Raw genomic sequence first — 19817 nt, 5'->3', positions numbered from 1 at the left:
CAACCCTCCTGACCCAACAAAGTAACAAAAGTTGTGCCTTCCTGAAAAACAAGCCTCCCACCAGAGTCTCCATGTTAGCACCTACAGCCTATTGGGGGCAGAGTATATTTTCTTTTTTTTTGAAGATTTTCAAATGCTTTATTAACTTCTGGTTTATATCATTCATTTCTGCCAGATTTTGAGTTACAATTTTTTCCCCCATTTTCCCCCTACCCACTGCCCCACAGGATATCCCCTCCTTCAATCTGCTCTTTCCCATGTCTTCTCCCATACCCCCTTCGACTTTTCCAGTAGGGCATGGTGGATCTCTATGCCCCAATGCCTGTATATCTTATTTCCTGATTACATGTAAAATTGTATTAATAATAGTATTTATATATTTTTAAACATTTGATTTTAAAACTTTAAATTCCATCTTCATTCCCTTCCTCCCTGTTACCCACCCTTACTGGGAAGATAAGCAATGCAGTATAGGTTGTACATGTGTAGCTATGCAAAACATTACCATAGTAGATATATTGTAAAAGACTGACTATATTTCCCTCCCTCCTATCCCACCTCCCACTTGTTCTATTCTCTACTTTGAACCTGTCGCTTTTCAAAAGTGGGTGCTTCCAACTTCCCTCCCTTGCAGCCTGCCTCCCTTCCATCATCCCCCCTCTCATCCCCTTCCCCCCTACTCTCCTATAGGGTGAGATACCCTATTTAGTGTGTATGTCATTCCCTCCCTGAGCCAAATTCAATGAGAATAAAGTTTTCCCTTTTTGCCTTCCTGTTCTTCCCCTCCATTGTAACCATTTTCCCTTGCCTCTTCTACATGAGAGTTTATCCCATTCTGTCTCTCCCCATCTCCTCTCATTATATTCCTCTCTCACCTCTTAATTTCTCCTTTTAAGTATCATCCCTATTAAATTGGTCCTGTGCCCTCTATCTATGTATACCTGTAAACATATATACACTCATTCACATATGTATTCATATGCCCATATACCCTCCTATAGAGACATATATATATATATATATATATATGTACACACACATTTCTATTCCCTTCAATTATTCTCATACTGAGAAAAGTTTCATCAGTTATAATTATCGTTTTTCCATGTAGGAATATAAATAGTTCAATTTTGATAAGTTCCTTATGATTTCTTTTCACTGTTTACCTTCTCATGCTTCTCTTGCTTCTTGTATCTGAATGTCAAATTTTCTATTCAACTCTGGTTTCTTCATCAAGAATGCTTGAAAGTCCTCTATTCCACTGAATGACCATATTTTCCCCTGAAACGTGATACTCAGTTTTGCTAAGTAGGAGATTCTTGGTTTTAATCCCAGTTCTTTTGACCTCCGGAATATCATATTCCAAGCCCTTTGATCCCTCAGTGTGGAAGCTGTCAGATCCTGTGTTACCCTGATTGTGTTTCCACAATATTCAAATTGTTTCTTTCTGGCTGCTTGTAATATTCTCTCCTTGACCTGGGAATTTCATAACCTGGCTATAATATTCCTAGAAGTTTTCTTTTTGGGATCTTTTTAAAGAGGTGATCAGTGGATTCTTTCAACTTCTGTTTTACCCTCTGGTTCTAATACATCAGGGCAGTTTTCCCTGAGAATTTCTTGGAGGATGATTTCTAGGTTCTTTCTTTGATCATGGCTTTCAGGTAGTCCAATAATTTTTAAATTATCTCTCCTGGATCTATTTTCCAGGTCAATGGTTTTTCCAATGATATATTTCACATTGCCTTCTATTCTTTCATTTGTTTTGATCTGTTTAACATCATCTTGATTTCTTATAAAGTCACTAGCTTCCATTTGCTCCAATCTAATTCTGAAGGAATGATTCTCCTCAATGAGCTTTTGAGCTTCTTTTTCCATCTGGCAAATTTGGCTTTTTAAGGCATTCATCTCCTCATTGCCTTTTTGAGCCTCTTTTGCCATTTGAGTTAGTCTATTTTTTAAGGTGTTATTTTCCTCAGTCAGGCTATTGACTCTCATTTCATAATTTTCTTGCATTGCTCTTATTTCTTTCCCCAATTTTTCCTCTACCACTCTGATTTGATTTTTAAAATCTTTTTTTTTTGCTTCCCATGCTGTGCTCCGGGTCAATCCCCACCCTAATGTCACAAACCTCTTCTTCCAACCACCTAAGTTGTCTTGGGCTAGAAAAACCTTTTGTTGGCTATGCTACTCTAGAATTCACTTAGATACATTATTTTAAAGTTCTTTGGAGGGGAATGTTGGCAGAATTTGACTGGAATGCTCCCTCCATCATCTTGGTTCCATCAATAGATAGATTTATTTGCAAAACAACCATTTATCCCAAGATTGTGCTTGGCCCTTGTCACACTTTCCGTTTGGTGATGGGCAGTCATCTCCCCCATTTTAGGTACCCTCTGTATCCCTGCCCTGTTCTAGTCTCCAACTCTCAGTGCAGATGTGAGTACCTGGCTCCCTCTCCTACTGGAACTAACCCCCCCCCCCAACTTCTTTTCCTTTTAAAGGAATTTTAGACCATGGTGAGTAAGAAGACAAGAGATTTTATTAGGGGACAGAGGAAGGGAGGAGAGGTTCCCCCATGCCTTCCCTAGTGCCATAGAAGAGACTCTCTGCCCTGTCATCCACCACCCAGAATTCAGTTCTTGCCTAAAATGACAGTACCCTGTACCTGTCATCCATTATTATCCATATGTCTCTACTGTGCAACTCACCAAACAGGAGAGATCAGGTGAACAAGGCTAGGGAAAAAAGCAAAAGGCTGACTGACCATGAATCATGTATACTTTAGTTACAAGGTAAAGGGTATGAAGGGAATTCAATGCTGCAGTCACCCCAGAAAAACCAAAGGGGAGGCCCTAGGGACCTGGAGACATGAGAGCCTCCAAAATTCCATTGCACATTTGGGGAGGTGAACAGCCAGCAACAGCAAGGAGAAAAAAGGCTATACTGAATCAGACTGAGCATGGAGGGGCCCCAAGTATTCTGTATCTCCTCTGAGCATACCTATGGAGTTAGAAAGGATACAGTAGCATGCAGTGTACTTTTTAATCTATGCCCTCCTGAAGTCTGCCTTTGATCACTGCCCCAGAATCACTCCTGAGAATCATTCCCCAGTGGTGTTAACCTTCAAGTGTTCATGATTTTGTGAAGTCATATCAAGGAAGATGTCACACATAATCCAGGCCCTGCCCAGGAGATAAGATCAATGCCCATTTTCATACCTCTCCACTGTACATGTCATCATACACATTAGCGTTGAGATCAGTAGAGCCAGGGAGTTAGGAAGGTTCTGGGGGATTTATCCCAAATAGTGGAAAGCAGAACTCAAGATTCACAACTGACTGAAAGCAGATCATTGACCCAATCACTGTAAGGGAATTAGATTAACAAGGAAAGTGGGCTTAGGGAGTGGCCACTGAAAAGACTCTTTCAACAGGATCTATAGGGAGATATAATAATCTTGAGATGTAGATCAAGCTGAGGAGAGAGTTCTGGCCTGGTATGCAAGTCATGAGTGGTCCAGGCTAATCTGGATAGAACCTATGGGAAGGTTGTTGTGAGGGTTGTAGGAAGAGGGAGGAAGGGCACAGTGTATTCTGTGACTCTCCCTTCCCTCCCCGATCACAAGGAGGCAGGAAAGATTTGATGGAACCCATTGTAATGTCTGCCCTGTGCCCTAAGGGCTTTGATCACTGCCCCAGAACATCTCCCAAAGTGATCCCCCTTAGGGTCCTACATCAGAGCTGCTAATGGCATAATAGAGAAGGCAGTCAGGTTTGCCCCACAGGGTGTGTACTCCCTTTATTCCCTATCAATCTATCTGTCCCTCTTTCCTAGAGCCCTTTCTAACATGAAACTCCTTCTCCTGAGTATGACTGTTCTAGTCTTTCTGACCATTATTTTCCCCAGGTAACGTGGAAATCTCCATGGATACACTGTAACTCCAATAGCATAAAGGAAAAACGACATTGAAAGATTTCAAGACATTGATTGACCAATAAAGTGATCAAACATTTTTTTTTTGCCTTTTGGAGGGCAATTGGGGTTAAGTAACTTGCCCAAGGTTACACAGCTAGTTTTTTTGTGTTAGGTGTCTGAGGCCAGAACCAAACTTAGGTCCTCCCGACTCTGGGGCCGGCGCTTTACTCACTGCACCACCTAGCTGCCCCCCAAATATATTTTTAACATTCATTTTTTATTTTGAATTTCAAATTCTCTCCCTCTCTTTAAGAAGCCAAACAATATGAAACCCATTCATACATGTGAAGTCATACAAAACATTTCCATATTAGCTATGCTGCAAGAAAAATAAAGAAACTAAAAAATATATGCTTCAATCTGCACTCAGACTTCATCAGGTCCCTCTCTGGAAATGGATACCATTTTTCATTATGAGTCCTTCAGGATTGTTGTGAATCATTTTAGTGATCAGAGTAGCTAAGTTTTCAGAGTTGATTGTCATTACAATATTGTTGTTACTGTGTACAATGTTCTCCTGGCTCTGCTCACTTCATTTTGCATCATAAGTCTTCCCAGGTTTTTTTTTTTAAACCATCCCCTTCATCATTTCTTCCATCACAGTAGTATTCCATCACAATCATATTCCACAATTTGTCCAGCCAACCTTCAATTGATAGGCATCCCCTCAATTTCAAATTCTTTGCTGCCATAAAAAGAGTTGCTGTAAATAGTTTTGTACATATGGGTCCTTTTCCCTTTTCTTTGATCTCTTTGGGATACAGACTTAGAAATTATATTGCTGTGTCAAAGGATTTTATAGATCTTTGGGCATAGTTCCAAATTGTTCTTTAAAATGGTTAGACCAATTTATAACTCCATCAACAGGACATTAGTGTACTTGTTTTTCCACATTCCCTCTAGCATTTGTCATTTTCTTTTTCTGTTGTGTTAGCCAATCATGAGGGTATGAGGTGGCACCTTAGAGTTATTTTCATTTGCATTTCTCTAATCAATAGTGTTTTAGAGCATTTTTCCATGTGACTATTGATAACTTTGATTTCTTCTTCTGAGAACTGCCTGTTCATATCCTTCGACCATTTATCAATTGGGGAAGGAAGGAAATTTTTATAAATTTGGCTCCATTCCCTACCTATTGGAGAAATGAGACCTTTATCAGAGAAACTTGGTGCAAAAAAAAAAATCCCTGTTTTCTGTTTTCCTTCTAATTTGGGCTGCATTGGTTCTGTTTATGCAAAAACTTTTAAATTTCATGTAATCAAAATTATCCATTTTATCTCCTGTAATACTCTCTATTTCTTGTTTGGTCTTAAACTCTTCTCTTATTCATATATCTGAAAGGTGTTTTTTTCCCTATGCTCACCTAATTTACTTATATCACCCCTTTATGTCTGAATCATGTATTGATTTTGACTTTATCTCACTATATAACATGAGATATTAGCCTATACCTAGTTTCTTCCAGATTGCTTTCCAGTTTCCCCAGCAGCTTTTAATGAATAGTGAGTTCTTGCCCCAAAAGTTTGAATCTTTGGTTTATCAAAGACTAGATTACTATGACCATTTACTTATAGTATATTATGTACTTAGTTTATTCCACTAATGAATCACTCTATTTCTTAGACAGTGCCAGATTGTTTTGATGATTACCACTTTGCAATATAGTTAAAATCTGGTACTGCTAGGCTGACTTTCTTCACTTTTTTTCATTGATTCCCTTGATATTCTTGACCTTTTGTTCTTCCAGGTAAATTTTGTTATTATTTTTTAGCTCTATAAAATAATTCTTTGGTCATTTGATTAGCATTGTACTGAGTAAGTATATTAAATTAGCTAAATTGTCATTTTATTATGTTGGCTTGGCATATCCATGAACAATTAGTATTTCTCCATTTGTTTAGATCTCTTTACTTGTGTGAAAAGTGTTATGTGACTGTGTTCAAATAGTGCCTGGGTATATCTTGATAGGTAGACTCTCAAGTATTTTATACTGTCTGTAGTTATTTTAAATGGAATTTCTTGTTCTATCTCTTCCTGCTAGGTTTTATTGGTAATATATAGGAATGCTGAGGATTTGTGTTGGCTTATTTTCTATCCTGTAATTCTGCTAAAATTGTTAATTAATTCAACTACTTTTAGCTGATTCTCTAGAATTTTCTAAGTGTGTCATCACATCATCTTGCAAAAAGTGATAGTTTTGTTTTCTTGTTGCCTATTCTTATTCCTTCGATTTCTTTTTCTTACCTTATTGCTATAGCTTGCATTTATCATCCAATATTTAATAATAATAGTGATAATGGAGATTCTTCACCTTTGATATTACTAAGAAGGTTTCTATTTTATCCCCATTACAAATCATGCTTTTTCTTGATTTTAGTTGGATACTATTTATTTAAGAAAAGTTCCATTTGTTTTTATGGTTTCTAGTGTTGTTATTTTGTCAAAAGCATTTTCTGTATCTATTGATGTAATCATAATATTTGTGTTGTTTTCATTGTTATGATCAATCTGCTTATAGCTTTCCTAATATTGAGCCAATTCTTCACTCCTGGCATAAATCTCCCCTGCTTATGATGAATGATCTTTATAATATATTGTTGTAGTCTCCTTACTAGTATTTTATTTAAAATTTTTGCACCAATATTCATTAAGGAAATTGGTCTATAGTTTTCTTTCTCTATTTTTGCTCTCCTTGGTTTAGGTATTGAAAACTGTATTTGTGTCATAGAAGAAATTTGGTATGACTCCTTTTTTACCTATTTTTGTCCAAATAGTTATTCTTTAAATGTTTGATAGAATTCACTTGTAATTCTATCTAGTAATAGGATTTTTTTAGGGAACTTATTTATGGCTTGTTCAATTCCTTTTTTTCTTTTTTTGGAGGAGGGAAGGCAGAGCAATTGGGGTTAAATGACTTGCCCAAGGTCACATGGCTAGTAAGTGTTAAGTGTCTGAGACCAGATTTGAACTTAGGTCCTCCTGACTCCCAGGTCAGTACTCTATTCACTTTGCCACCTAGCCTCCCCCAATTCCTCTTTTCCTAAAAATGGAATTATTTAAGTATTCTGTTTCCTCTTCTGCTAATCTGACCAATTTATATTTTTGTAAATATTCATCCATTTCACTTATATTGTCATTATTATTGGCATATAATTGGTCAAAATAATTCCTAATAATTGCTTTAACCTCACCTTCATTGGTGGTACATTTTTCTTTTTCCTTTTTGATACTGGTAATTTGGTTTTCTTCTTTATTTTAGTCAAGTTAACCAAGGGTTTATCTATTTTATTGGATTTTTTCATAAAACAAGCTTTTAGTTTTATTTATTAGTTCATTTTTTTAGGATTTCTAATTTGGTGTTTAATTGAGGATTTTAATTTGTTCTTTTTCTATGTTTTTAGCTGCTTGCATAATTCATTATTCTACTCTTTCTTGCTTTAAGTAATATAAGTATTTAGAGAGAGAAATTTTCTTCTAAGTACTACTCTGGTTACATCTCTCAAATTTTGGTATGTTTTCTTATTGTTGGCATTATCTTTAATGAAATTATTCATTGTTTCTATGATTTGTACTCTGACTCACTAATTTTTAAAGATTAGATTATTTAGTTTCCAATTAATTTTTTGTCTTTGTTAAATATAATTTCTATTGCATTTTAGTCTGGAGAGGATATATTCAATATTTCTGCTTTTCTGCATTTGTTTGTGAAGGTTTTATGCCCTAATACTTATTCCCAGACCTTTTATGTTGTTCAACCTTTTAATCAATGACTTGCGTGAAGGCATAGATAGCCTAGACTACTTGTAAGTGATACAAAGCTTAGAGGAGATAGTCAACAAGTAGGATGATGGAGTTTGAATCCAAAAAGTCTCAACAGGTTAGAAAGATGGATTGGATCAAATATGTATAACAGGACATGAGCAGGCATGTCTTAGTGATTGTTTACCATTGGCTGAGTGTTCCTCTTAGGTGACTGATACCTGAGAGTCAGAAGGCTCCTGAAGTCTTTTTATCTGTGGTGTATAAGCATAAACTGAGCAATTGTCTTGGCTTTTTGGTATCCTGCTCCCTTGTGTGTGGAATGACTTGTAGTGAAGTTTCCCCCATTCAGAATATCATATATACATTCTTATTACTTCCTTGTATTTTGTAACTGAGTTCAGTATTGTTTCCCCATATATATGTAAGTCATTGTGTATTTCAAGGTAATGTAAGAGCTACTAAGTATTAATACAATTGATTGGATTAACTATTGAGACCAAATTAGAGGTGTTTTTGGTTTGGGGAAAGGAATGGTAGTTGAGAGGTAGCAAAGGGTAAAGTTTCTATAGAACTGCAAGAATTGCTGAAACAAGACCACTGATAAAAAGTACCAGACCCTTGCATTTCCAGATGGAAGTTCAGCAAGTGCTGCTGGGTGGGAAGGATTTGAGGGAGATTCAATTTCTCCTTCCTCCCACAGATGCAGAAGATGGTGACTGGCAGGAGCACCAATTGACAAACATCTCATGCTTGCTCAAGTGACACAAGAGGGAAATTCATGAATTTTGAGTTCCTGGATGCCTTCTGTCTTTCTGTTTCCTTTTCAAGACAGAGGTCAGAGGTTAATGCTCCTTGAGAATGCTCTCTTTGCATGCAGGTTTGAGAGGTCCCCAAAGATTAAGATTCCTGAGTTTGATATTCCAGCACTGGCCTCCTAGAGGGAGGAGAGGGTCCTCAACAAGTGACCACCCTGAAACTAAGGGACCAAAGCTATGCTATGGAGGGAAAATAGACCTAGGTCTGGTCAAGCCAGCTTTTGTCATGATTTGCTCAGACAGGCCAGTTCCAAAGTAAATGGAAAATATTTGTTCAGTAGTGCTCCCAAAGTGTCTACACTCCAGGGGAAATCTAGTGAATCTAATGCATTATTTGAGTCTTCTAATTTTTTTTAGCTGTTATTCATGGGTCCCTGAGAGTCCTTTGCATCTTCGGCATTTCCTAGGATGGTGAAATAGAGGCATACCTGATACTACACCTGACACCTATATTGTAGACACTGAGTTCCTATGTTGGAATTGGGGGCCCTGTCACTCACTTTTAAGGAAACCTGAACACAAGCCATATTCGAGCTTTCTTCAGTAAATTGTCCTAGAATTTTCAGAGCAGGAATAAGAACCAGAGAGAAATGTACCCCTTTAGGGGAGGTACCTAGTATCAAACCTGGTCTGTGTGAGCCCCTCAGTCCTTGGCTGGGGAGAGGGGGAGGAGAGGGAGGGAAGGAAGAGAGGGAAGGCACTCCCACATATGGATTGTAGAAGACAAAGTCTAATAGAGGATAAATGCAGACAGCTACACTTGAATCCTAAAAATCAATTAGGAAGTAATCACCATGAAGAAGATCTGGGGATGTTGGCAGATTTCAGACTCACAGAATCATGAGTCTGAGAGCTAGAAGGGACCTCAATAGCCTGATAGGCCAACCTACACTAGAAAGGAATTCTCACTGGAGCATACTTGAGATGATTATCTATTCCCTGTCCAAGGACTTCCAAAGAGCAGGAAAGAGCCACCTCTTCAGGCAATCGATTCCACTTTTGCACTGTGCTAATTGTTAGGAAGCTTTTTCCTAATAACAAGCCTAAAATTGCCTGTTTGCTTCTTGCATTTGCTGATCTTGCTTTTGCCCTTTGGGGTCAAATAGAGCAAGTGAAATTCTTATACATGACCTTCAAAGAAAGTCAAACTGCTCTCTTGGGCTATATAAAGAGACATAGTGTACAGAATTAGGAGGAGAGGAAAGGGCCTGTTGATAAGAACCTATCTGAAGTTTTGTGTACATAATATTTTCAGGAAAAACACAGATGAGTTGAAATGTATCCAGGGGAGAGCAAAGGGAATGGGAAACATGCCATACAAAGATTGGTTGAAGGAACAGGATGCTTAACCTGGAAAGAGATGTACTAGCTGCCTTCAAGATTTTGAAGGGTTGCCATTTGGAAGAGTGATTATCCAGCAGTTTCTGGCACAGCAAGCTGGAGATAGGGACATGGAAGAGATTGCTGGCTCCTCTCATGTCTTCCCAGTGTGGGGATGACCTCTTCCATTTTCCCTCTCAAAACTGCATGCTAGAGGCATCCGAAGTGACTTGCCACTTGAAGAATTCCAATGAGTAGTGGAAGCTTGAAGAGTCCTTAAGGACTGAAGAAGGCAGATGCTTGTAGAGCCGGAAAGGGGACTAGCTGAGAACTGAAATTCTCTTGACTCTTGATCAACTTTGTCCCACCCCTCAAATGAGACAAGTCATTCATCTCCACCAATAAGTTTCATGTTCCACACCAAATGATTATGATACAGGGATTTCACCTAGAAAAGAGAGGGGAGGGAGAGAAGAGGGATGGGACATGATAATAGTCTTCAAGTATTTGAAAGATGGTCCTGTAGAGGAGGAATGAAATTTGGTCTGTTTTGCTCCAGATGGTAGAACTGGTGTTTGTGGCCACCTAGTGGCCGAAGCCTGGGGTACATTCATCACTAAGCAAGTGGAGCAAATGCCCAATAAGCCACATTGAAAGTCAGGTGCAGACCCTTAGCCCAAGGCAGGTCCTTCCTTCCAGTGGCACATGGAAAAGGAAGATAAAATACCTGCACCTTGCAGGATGAAGGGAGTCTAGGAATGTGGCAGGGAAGGGGTTGGGGACCTAGGTTAGCAACTTTAGTGTTACACCTGGAAGGAACCTGACAGAGCATCTCTCCTATCATTCTCTCATTTTATTGTAAACCAAGGCACAAACCCATTTGTGTAATAAGACTTGATGGCCTGTCCTAGCCTGCAAAAATGGAATTTTAGCCTCAGGTTACATTACAGATAGAGAAGTGAGGCTCAGAAAAGGAAATTGACTTGCCCAAGGTCACAAGCACTAGTTGTACCAGACATGGTACTAGGTCTAATTCCTTAACCAGTATTCTTTTCACTCTGTATAACACATTGTTTCTATGTTCATCTCTTTGAGGCTCTAAGGAACCTGGAGAACTTGCAGGATATTATCCTGTTCCCAATCAAAATGAGACTGAAAGGGCTGAGAAATATACTCTGAACTGGCATTTAGGGGAACATTGGGTGCTTTCCTCATTACGAAGCCTCTACTGTACTGTACTATAGTACAGTACTACAGGCACTGTACTAAATGCCTTACAACATTATCCCATTTAATACTCATCACAACCCTGGGAAGTAGGTACAATTATTATCCTCATTTTACATTTGAGCAAACTGAGGGAAACAGAGGTCAATTGACTTGCCCAGGGTCACACAGCTAGTAAGTGTCTGAGGCCAGATTTGAACTCAAGTCTTCTTGACTCCAGGCCTAGAACTCTATCTTTTGAGCCACTTAGTTAATGGGTTCAAGTCTTTATCAACTATGTATTAATGCCAGTAATATTTGTTTGGTTCGGACCTATGATTTTATCCATGTAGGGAACTCCTAGCAGGGAAATCTAATTAGGAAAACCTAATCAATAACCAAATCAATAACTTCTCCACAACTTACATGTTTAGATAGTTTCTCTAGGGCATTGGGAGGTTAAGTGTCCTGCCCAGAGGCACATGCTGAATACGTAAGAGCCATGATGACTTGGGCCCAGGTCATCCCAATTCCTGTGCTATCTTCTTATGTACTATCCACCATGTGGCCTCGCATGTAATTAAGAATGGTTCACATGTTTTAGGAAATGCTTTCCTTACAACAGCAATGAGATGTAACTAATACAAGTGTAACAGCTATCTCCATTTTTAGATGAGGAAACAGGCTCCATGAGGTTAAATGACTTGCCCAGGGTCACACAATTGCCAAGCAGGGACTGGAGCCTGGTTTATCTGCAGACTCAATGCTGTCTCTTACTCACTGGGGGCCCAGGATCATGAAAAGCATTATGGCTGTGGGAAGAGCTCTCTGCCTTCCAGAAGGGACTTAATGGTCAAATTGGAGAGCTAGGGTATAGACACACATGAGAGGAAAGCTACAATACAAAGTATTAGATGTTAAGTGGATGGTATAGACAGTGAATTTATTCAGAGGAAGAGGTATAAGCTGAGGTAGTCAGGGAAGTGATCCCCACACTCACCCCTCCTTGTACATGCATCCCTGGTCAGCTTCTAGTGAAAACTTACTTTGGGGTTAGGGGTGGAACCAAGATGGAGAGTAAAGGCAGGGACAAATTCTTCTCCAAACAACTTTAAAATAACACCTCAAAATGAATTCTGGAGCAGCAGAATCAATAAAAGGATGGGGTAAAATAATTTTTCAGCCCAAGACAATTTAGAAGGCCAGCAGGAAAGCTGTGTCTCACAGGGTGAGAGTGGAGGACAGTCCAGCTCAGGCTACATCTTGACAAGCCAGCAATAAGCCTTGGGGGCAACTGAATAGTCGGGGGGGGGGCTTCTGAAGCTCTCAGTCCACAGACAGTAATGTGGCCAAACAACTGGTTAGAAGATTGCGAGGTACTCGTTGTTGGCACCGGGTGCAGGACTCTGTTACATTCATTGCCCATTCTGGGTCACAGTCCCAGTGTGAAGAGAAGCACTAGCATACCAGGGTGTGTGGCTGCAAAAGAGCAGGGGCCCTAGTCATGGTTCAGGGGCAGCAAAAAAGTGCTTGTGGCTGCTCACAGGCCAGAACAGGGACCACACCTTTGCTTAGCTCATACCACCTTGAAAGAACAAAAAACTTACAAGTTCAATCCATCTTCCCCATGACAGCCCTTCAAATACACGTTCCCATGAGTCTTCTCTTCTGCCAAAACATCCTCCCTTCCTCCAATCAGGCCTTTTATGATGCGGGCTCAGTATTCTTCACTATCCTTGGTTGCTTTCTGCTGGGCACTCTCCAGCTTCTAGATGTCCTTAAACTGTGGTATCCAGGACTGAATACAACACTCCAGAGGTGATCTGAATACAGTGGAATACAGAAGGACTCTCTTCTGTATTCCTAGAAGGCATGCCTCTCTTGATGCATTTCTGTATCACATTAGCTTTTTTAGCTGCTTGCTCTGTTGCTACAGTAAGCTCATATCCAAGCTCGTAATCTTCTAAGATCCCCAGAATTTTTCCAGATCTTTCCAGATAGCTTTATATGCCTATCTTGATTGAATAACACTATTCTATTACATTAATGTACCATAATTAAATTTTTCCTCTCTTGTGGTTATAATGTTGCTATGAAAATAATTATACAGATAAGCTCCTTTTTTTTGCTAACACTTTAAGGATATATTCCCAACAATAGAGTTATTATGTCAAAGGGTAGGATTACTTATGTAACTTTTATTACCATAAGTTTGCAATTCTACCAGCAGAGGACAATTATAATTGTTCTTCGTGACCTTGCTTCGCTTTATTGCTTTTATTTTTTCCCTTTTGATGGAGATCAAGATGAATTATTTTTTCATATTTCAAAGTTTCTTTGATTTCCATTTTTGTGGTTATTAATGAGGTTGAGTTTTTAATAAGTCATTATTAATTTCTATTTCCTCTTTTGAAAATTATGTTTATATCCTTTGATCACTTATCCATTGTGGACTGTGAATATACACTGCAATTTTTTTTTATCAGGTCCAAATATATTTTTGTGGAGCACCATAGCATAATGGGTAAAGAGCTGCCCTCAAGGGCCAGGAAGACCAGAGCACAAGGCCCACCTTCAACACATACTAGATATATGACTCTAGCCATGAGGAAGTCTAACTAACTAACCTATTTTTCTAACCTACTTTCAATGCTCAGTCATTCTCTAAGATTATAATATGTTGCAGAGAAAGTGCTGACCTTCTTAGCAAAGGGAATTCCTTCACCCGAATTCTCTATACTGATAAAATCACAAGTCCAGCTCTTATTCTAATAAATATTTTGGATGTTTTCATCTGTCATATTTGTCATTATTTTCCAAATTTGTAATTTTTCCTTTTGTTGTAGATTTAAATTTTTTCATATAGTATCTATCTTTTTTTTTTTAAAGCAATTGGGGTTAAGTAACTTGCTCAAGGTTACACAGCCAGGTGTTTCTGGGTATGAGCCTGGATTCATCCAGGTCATCCTGACTCTGGGGCCAGCGCTCTTACTTGCTGGCCGCCTACCATATAGTATCTATCTGATCCCTAATTACTTCTATTAATTGAAAAAAGAAGTAATTTCCTCTTCCCAGTTTTTATAGTTTATTATTTTATGTTTAAGTAATCCTTCTTTGCAATTGCTAGAATTTCTAATAGTGTGTCAAGTAAAAGTGGTAAAGGTAGGTGCCCTTGCCTTTTACCAGAAAGAATGCACTGGAGGCTATGGAATAAAGTGTGGGTTTTAAATCCCCTTCCCACCAGATTAACCAATTTCCCTATCTCTCCTCATTAAATAATGAGTCTTTTCTCCAGTTTTATTTCCTATAGGCTTATTAATCATTAATCTTGAGTATATGGTTGGTTGGATGTTGACTTTATTGCATTGATCTCTTTCTCTATTTTGGTCTTGGTTTTTTTGGTCCTATCTAGCTTTGATGATAAGCACTTTATAATGTTTTGAAGTCTGAGAATACAAGACCACCTAAACCAGCTTTCCTCTTCTTCAGCATGATCCTTGATATTCTTGCCTTCTTGTTTTTCTGTATTAATTTCATTATGATTTTACTCAGTTCTATAAAAGATACCTCTTGGTATTTTGATTAGTATTGCATTCTGTGTACAAATTAATTTTAGGAAACACTGTCATTTTTACTATAACTACCCAAGAAAACTGAATGAACTGCCATATAGCCTGTCCACAAACACTATCTCAACAATTGTTTAGATCCACCTTTGTTTTGTTCATTATGGCTTTATAATTATTCTTATGCAGTCCTCTGTGTTTTAGATAAGTAAGTACCCAGATACTGAATAGTTTTTGTCATTGTAAAAGGGGCTTTTAATTAGGTTTTTCTTGATCATCTTTACAAGTAAATAAGAATATAAATTATTTTTGTGGAATAATTTTCAATCCTGTAACTTTATTGCACTCATTTATTGTCTACATCAATTTTTCATTGAAATAGTTTAATTTTCTAGACTCAGTATCACATTATTTACAGATATTATCATTTGACTTCTCTATTTTCAAAGGTTATCCTTTTTTCCTCTTTGCAATTGCTGGAATTCCTAATAGTGTGTCAAATAAAAATGGTAAAGGTAGGTGCCCTTGCTTTTTACCTGTTGTTAGAGGGAATGCTTTCACTGCTTTTTCATTGAATATTATCTTGGCTCTTGGTCCAACACAAATTTATTATCTCATCTGAAATGGGCACTTTAACTACTACACAGCAGTCATTTTAATATTCCCTAATTGACTTTTCCACTGCAAATTGAATCTGCTCTCAAGCCTCCTACACTATGCTCTCCTTCATCTCTCTAAGCTAGGGATCTTGCCTCATAATTTCCCCCAAAAAAATGTTGTTCAGTTGTTTCAGTCATATCAAATTCTTCATAACACCATTTGGGTTTTTTTTTTTTTGGTAAAGATACTGAAGTGGTTTGCCATTTTCTTCTCCAGTTCATTAAGAAATTGAAGCAAATGAGGTTAAATGACTTGCCCAGGGTCACACAGCTGGTGTCTGAGGCCAGATTTGAACTCATAAAGATGAGTTCTTGACTTCAGGCCTAAATTCTCTCCACTGTGCTACCTAGCTATCATCCTTAGAAAATATAGAACATAATTTGTGATCTTACTCTTCTCCCCTATTTCACCTCAAACCCTTAGAAATCACTCTTCATTCTTGCCTACTTTGCTACAGCATCTGAGGAAGAGATGGTGCTTGCCATTGCCAAGGCAATGTTCTTTATGGCCTTGATCCCATCCCCTCTTGTAACCTCTAAAACTTGCCCCTTCTATCACCCCCTCTCTAATCTTCAAACTCCTTCCTGTCCATTGGTTCCTTTCCTGATGCCTAAAACAACTCAGGTCTCTCCTTGCTAATCTATCATCCCCTCAAGGTAATGTTCTATAGCCTTCTTCCTTTCTGATATTAAACTGCAAGAAAAAGCCATCTATGTTCATTGCATTCCTCTCTTCTCTCTCCCTTTCTCAATGATTTATAATCTTGCTCCTAAAGTCATTGATCAACTGAAACTATTTCCTCCAAGGTTACTAATCACCTCTTAATTACTAAATCTGATGCCTTTTCTTTAGTTATTATCCATCTTGACCTGCTCTGTAACATCTGGCTCTGTGGATCACTTTCAGGTGATGAGTAATCTCACTTTCCCTGGTTTTCATGATACTCTTTTCTGCTGGTTCTTCTATGTACCAGTATGAGCACTCCTTTTCAGTCTCCTTTCCTAGAGACATGTCCTGTTAACTCTAGGTGTTCTCTAAGACAGGACTTCTTGAACTTTTTTTCATTCACCACCTCTTTTCACCTGAGAAATTTTTACATGACCCCGAGCATATAGGTTTATAAAATAGGTGTACAAATAGAACACTTACTGATAATATATCATGAAGAAATTTATTTTAAAATGGTTCTGCAGAATACAGACGATTTTACCATTTATTAATGACAAAAGAAAATTTGTGTACTACTGAGATGGATGTGCTTGATTATTTTTACATAAAGAATTAAGTCTTGACAGAATATTTGATACTGCAGGACACAGAGCATGTTTTTCAATGTTTTCAGAGTTGATCGATATTTTGATTTTATAATTGTCAATGCTGAGAACTCCACTTCACATAAACGCATAGTGCAAAATGGCAGAACTATGTTTAGGGCCATTTCAGAAAATGTTGGAAATTCTATCCTAATCCCAAATAAAAATTCATTTAATGATTTTGTATGTACAGTAAACACTGAAATTCATAACATAAAATAGCCTCAAATCTGAGCCAAGCTGTTTCTCACAGAGGTTGTTGGTGTTGCATGGTTTGATGGTATAGGCAGTACAAAGTACTCATTTTGTGTGTTCAGAACCAAGACTGCATTGAAGTTACATGATGCATCACAGGCAAGCACTGCCAGAAACACATCAGATTCATTCTGCATTTGATTTTGAATTAATTTTTGACCATTGCATTCAAAAACCTTTTACTGTTGCCAAATTTTTTACAACCCCCTGTAGCAGCAAGCACCCTAGCATACCCAGGATGGCTGCTAGCACAGGTTCCTAGATCTACTTTTCTAAAGGAAAGCAACTCAAAATGGGTTAACAATCTTGCTTTAATCAAACAAACACATATAATTTACCTTGTTCAGGGGAAAAAGTCAGCACCCTGAACTTCAGAGAATACAAACAAGTTATAAGCAGAATTTACAAGCAGACAGAGAAATAGATCAGCAGACAGGCTTCCAGCTGTCTGACCATTACATCCATACCTAGTCACATTTATCAGAGAGGGAAGCACCAACATCTGGGTTTTCAAAGCCTGAGGGCTTAACAGCTGCTCAGAGTCTTGTCTGGTCAAATCACACAACTCTTCTTAAAGTGAGCCCCAAAGCAAAACCTCACATTAGGGTATATATAGCCTTCTCTTCGCTCAGAGAATGTCACAGCCCTCTTGACCCACTGCCCACTCACAAAGTAACAAGGTGTGGGCATTCCTGAAAAACAAGCCTCCTGCCACAGGCTCCATGTGACCATGTTCAGCCTATTAGGGGGCAGAGTATATTTTTAAATCAAGGAAGGTTCTTAGAGTCACTTAAGCCTATCAAAGGGCCAAGGGGCAGGGAAGATCTTCAGATTCCCATTCCCATAATACCCTCCACATTCAGTCACAAAATCCCATATGGGGTTGTGACCCACAGCTTAAGAATCACTGCTCTAAGATGCTAATACAGGCCCTCTTCTCTCTTTATGCCCAGTGATCTCAACAGCTCTCCTGGGCTTAATCATTTTCTCTTGCCAAGTTGGACAAATCAAGCCCTTATCTCTCTCCTGTACTCCAATACTATATCACCAATTGCCAGGTGAATCACCATCTACCCCGCATGTACTATAAGAGCTCAGAAGCCATATGTCTCATTATCTTCCTTCCTAAATCCTCCCTCCCTCCCTTCTGGTGAGGGCACAACAATCCTTTTAGTTACCCACATTTGCGACCCCTGAGTCATTCTTGACTTTTCTGTCTCTCCCCAATCGAATCAGGTGCCAAGTCTTGTCCATGTCCATCTCCTAATCTCTACTCATGCAGCCATCACTCTAGTTCAACCCTTGTCACTTTTTGCCTAGGCTGCTGCAACCAACTCTTAATTAAACTCCAGGCTTCTAGTCTCTCCCCTCTCCAGCCCATCCTCCACCTCAATCCCTCCTCCAACCTCCAACCCCTGCCAATCTGATTGTGTGACTTTTCTGCTCAAGGATCTTATTTATTCATTCATTCATTTTATGTATTTAATATTATTTATTTTTTATTCATTTATTTAATATTATTTTGTTCATCATTTATTATCTCTAGGATAAAACACACTCTCCTATTTTACACTTAAAACCCTTCAGAACTTAATTCCAGTCTATCTTGAAAAATTTGTTCAATTGTAGTCCTCTCCAGGAACTCTACATTTCTACTAAACTGGACTACTTACTATTCCCCCAAAATGTGACATCCCATCTCCTGTGACCAGTGTCTTTGCATATGCTGTCCCCCATGCCCAGAATGCTCTCCCTCCTCTCCATCGCCTCTTGGAATCCTTTGCCTCATTTAAGTCCTCATCCATGAACCACTTCCTGCAGGAAAACTTCCCTGATCCCTCTTGTCAGCACTGTCCCCACCTCATATTAACATGTTTATTATCTGATTACATGTAATTCAGGAACCTGAGATGGGTTCACCTATTCCATCTATACTTTAGCCTTGATGAGTTAGTGTGGCCACACACACAACAACAAGAAGTTCATCATTTGGTGGACAACCTTTTGGTGACTAGATTCAGACCCGGGCCATTCTGGGACCAGCCCCACAGAAATCCTCTGATCCTTCATCAGGACAGACAGAGCACGGGCTCTGTCAGCTTCTTCTGGGACAGTGAAGATGTTATTATTAACATCCAGAGAGTGCTTAAAGGGTTAGAAAATGCTTCCCTGAGGCTCCTTGGCCTGCAAGAGGTAGAGATGGACCCCTCTTGTGCCCCGTGAGGCTAATCACAGCAGTGACCTTGGCTATGTGACCTGTGTGACCTTTACAAAAGTAAAGATAGGAACTCTTCTTAATCTTGCCTTTGTTTTCCCAGGTCCCTAGTACAAGGTCAGGCACATAGTAGGTGCTTAACAAATGCTCATTGGATTGGACTGAGTTTCTTTTTCTTTTTCATTCTTCATCCCGGGGGCAAATGCAGGAAATTATGCTAATTATGCATCCCTTCATTTACTATCTGAAAGCCCTTAACTAGTGGATAAAGTGAACTGTTTTATAGTACATTCAATTTCTAATATTTTTACTGCTCCTATGCTTGTAACACTCAAATATGTAATTTGGCCAACAGGGGAAGCCCACAAAGGTACTCACTTTACCCTATTGCTTGACTAGCGGGAACCTATCACTAGGAGTTGATTCAACTGACCTACTGTTATCTAATAAGGATATTCCAAAGACATGACATGAACAGTCAACAAATGGAATGGATAAAGTGCAGCATCTGAAAAGACCAAATGAATGTTCTCCCCCAGAAGGACTGTCACAACTCACCTCCATGGTGGTCAGGTCAAGTCATTGGACCAGAGATTATTGAAGTTGGGACTCAAATGATTTGATGCTGACTGTGCCTTGAGAGACAAGCAGACTGGAAGCCAAGAAAACTATGTCAAGAAACCAATAGTGTGAAGCAAACAGTCTCTATACCTCACCTGCATACTTACAC

The sequence above is a fragment of the Petaurus breviceps genome, unplaced genomic scaffold, assembly GCF_028583685.1.
Source record: "Petaurus breviceps papuanus isolate PSGF00001 unplaced genomic scaffold, PetGlider_PUasm1.0 90879, whole genome shotgun sequence".
Classification (NCBI taxonomy): domain Eukaryota; kingdom Metazoa; phylum Chordata; class Mammalia; order Diprotodontia; family Petauridae; genus Petaurus; species Petaurus breviceps.
Note: the sequence above shows the minus strand (reverse complement) of the source record.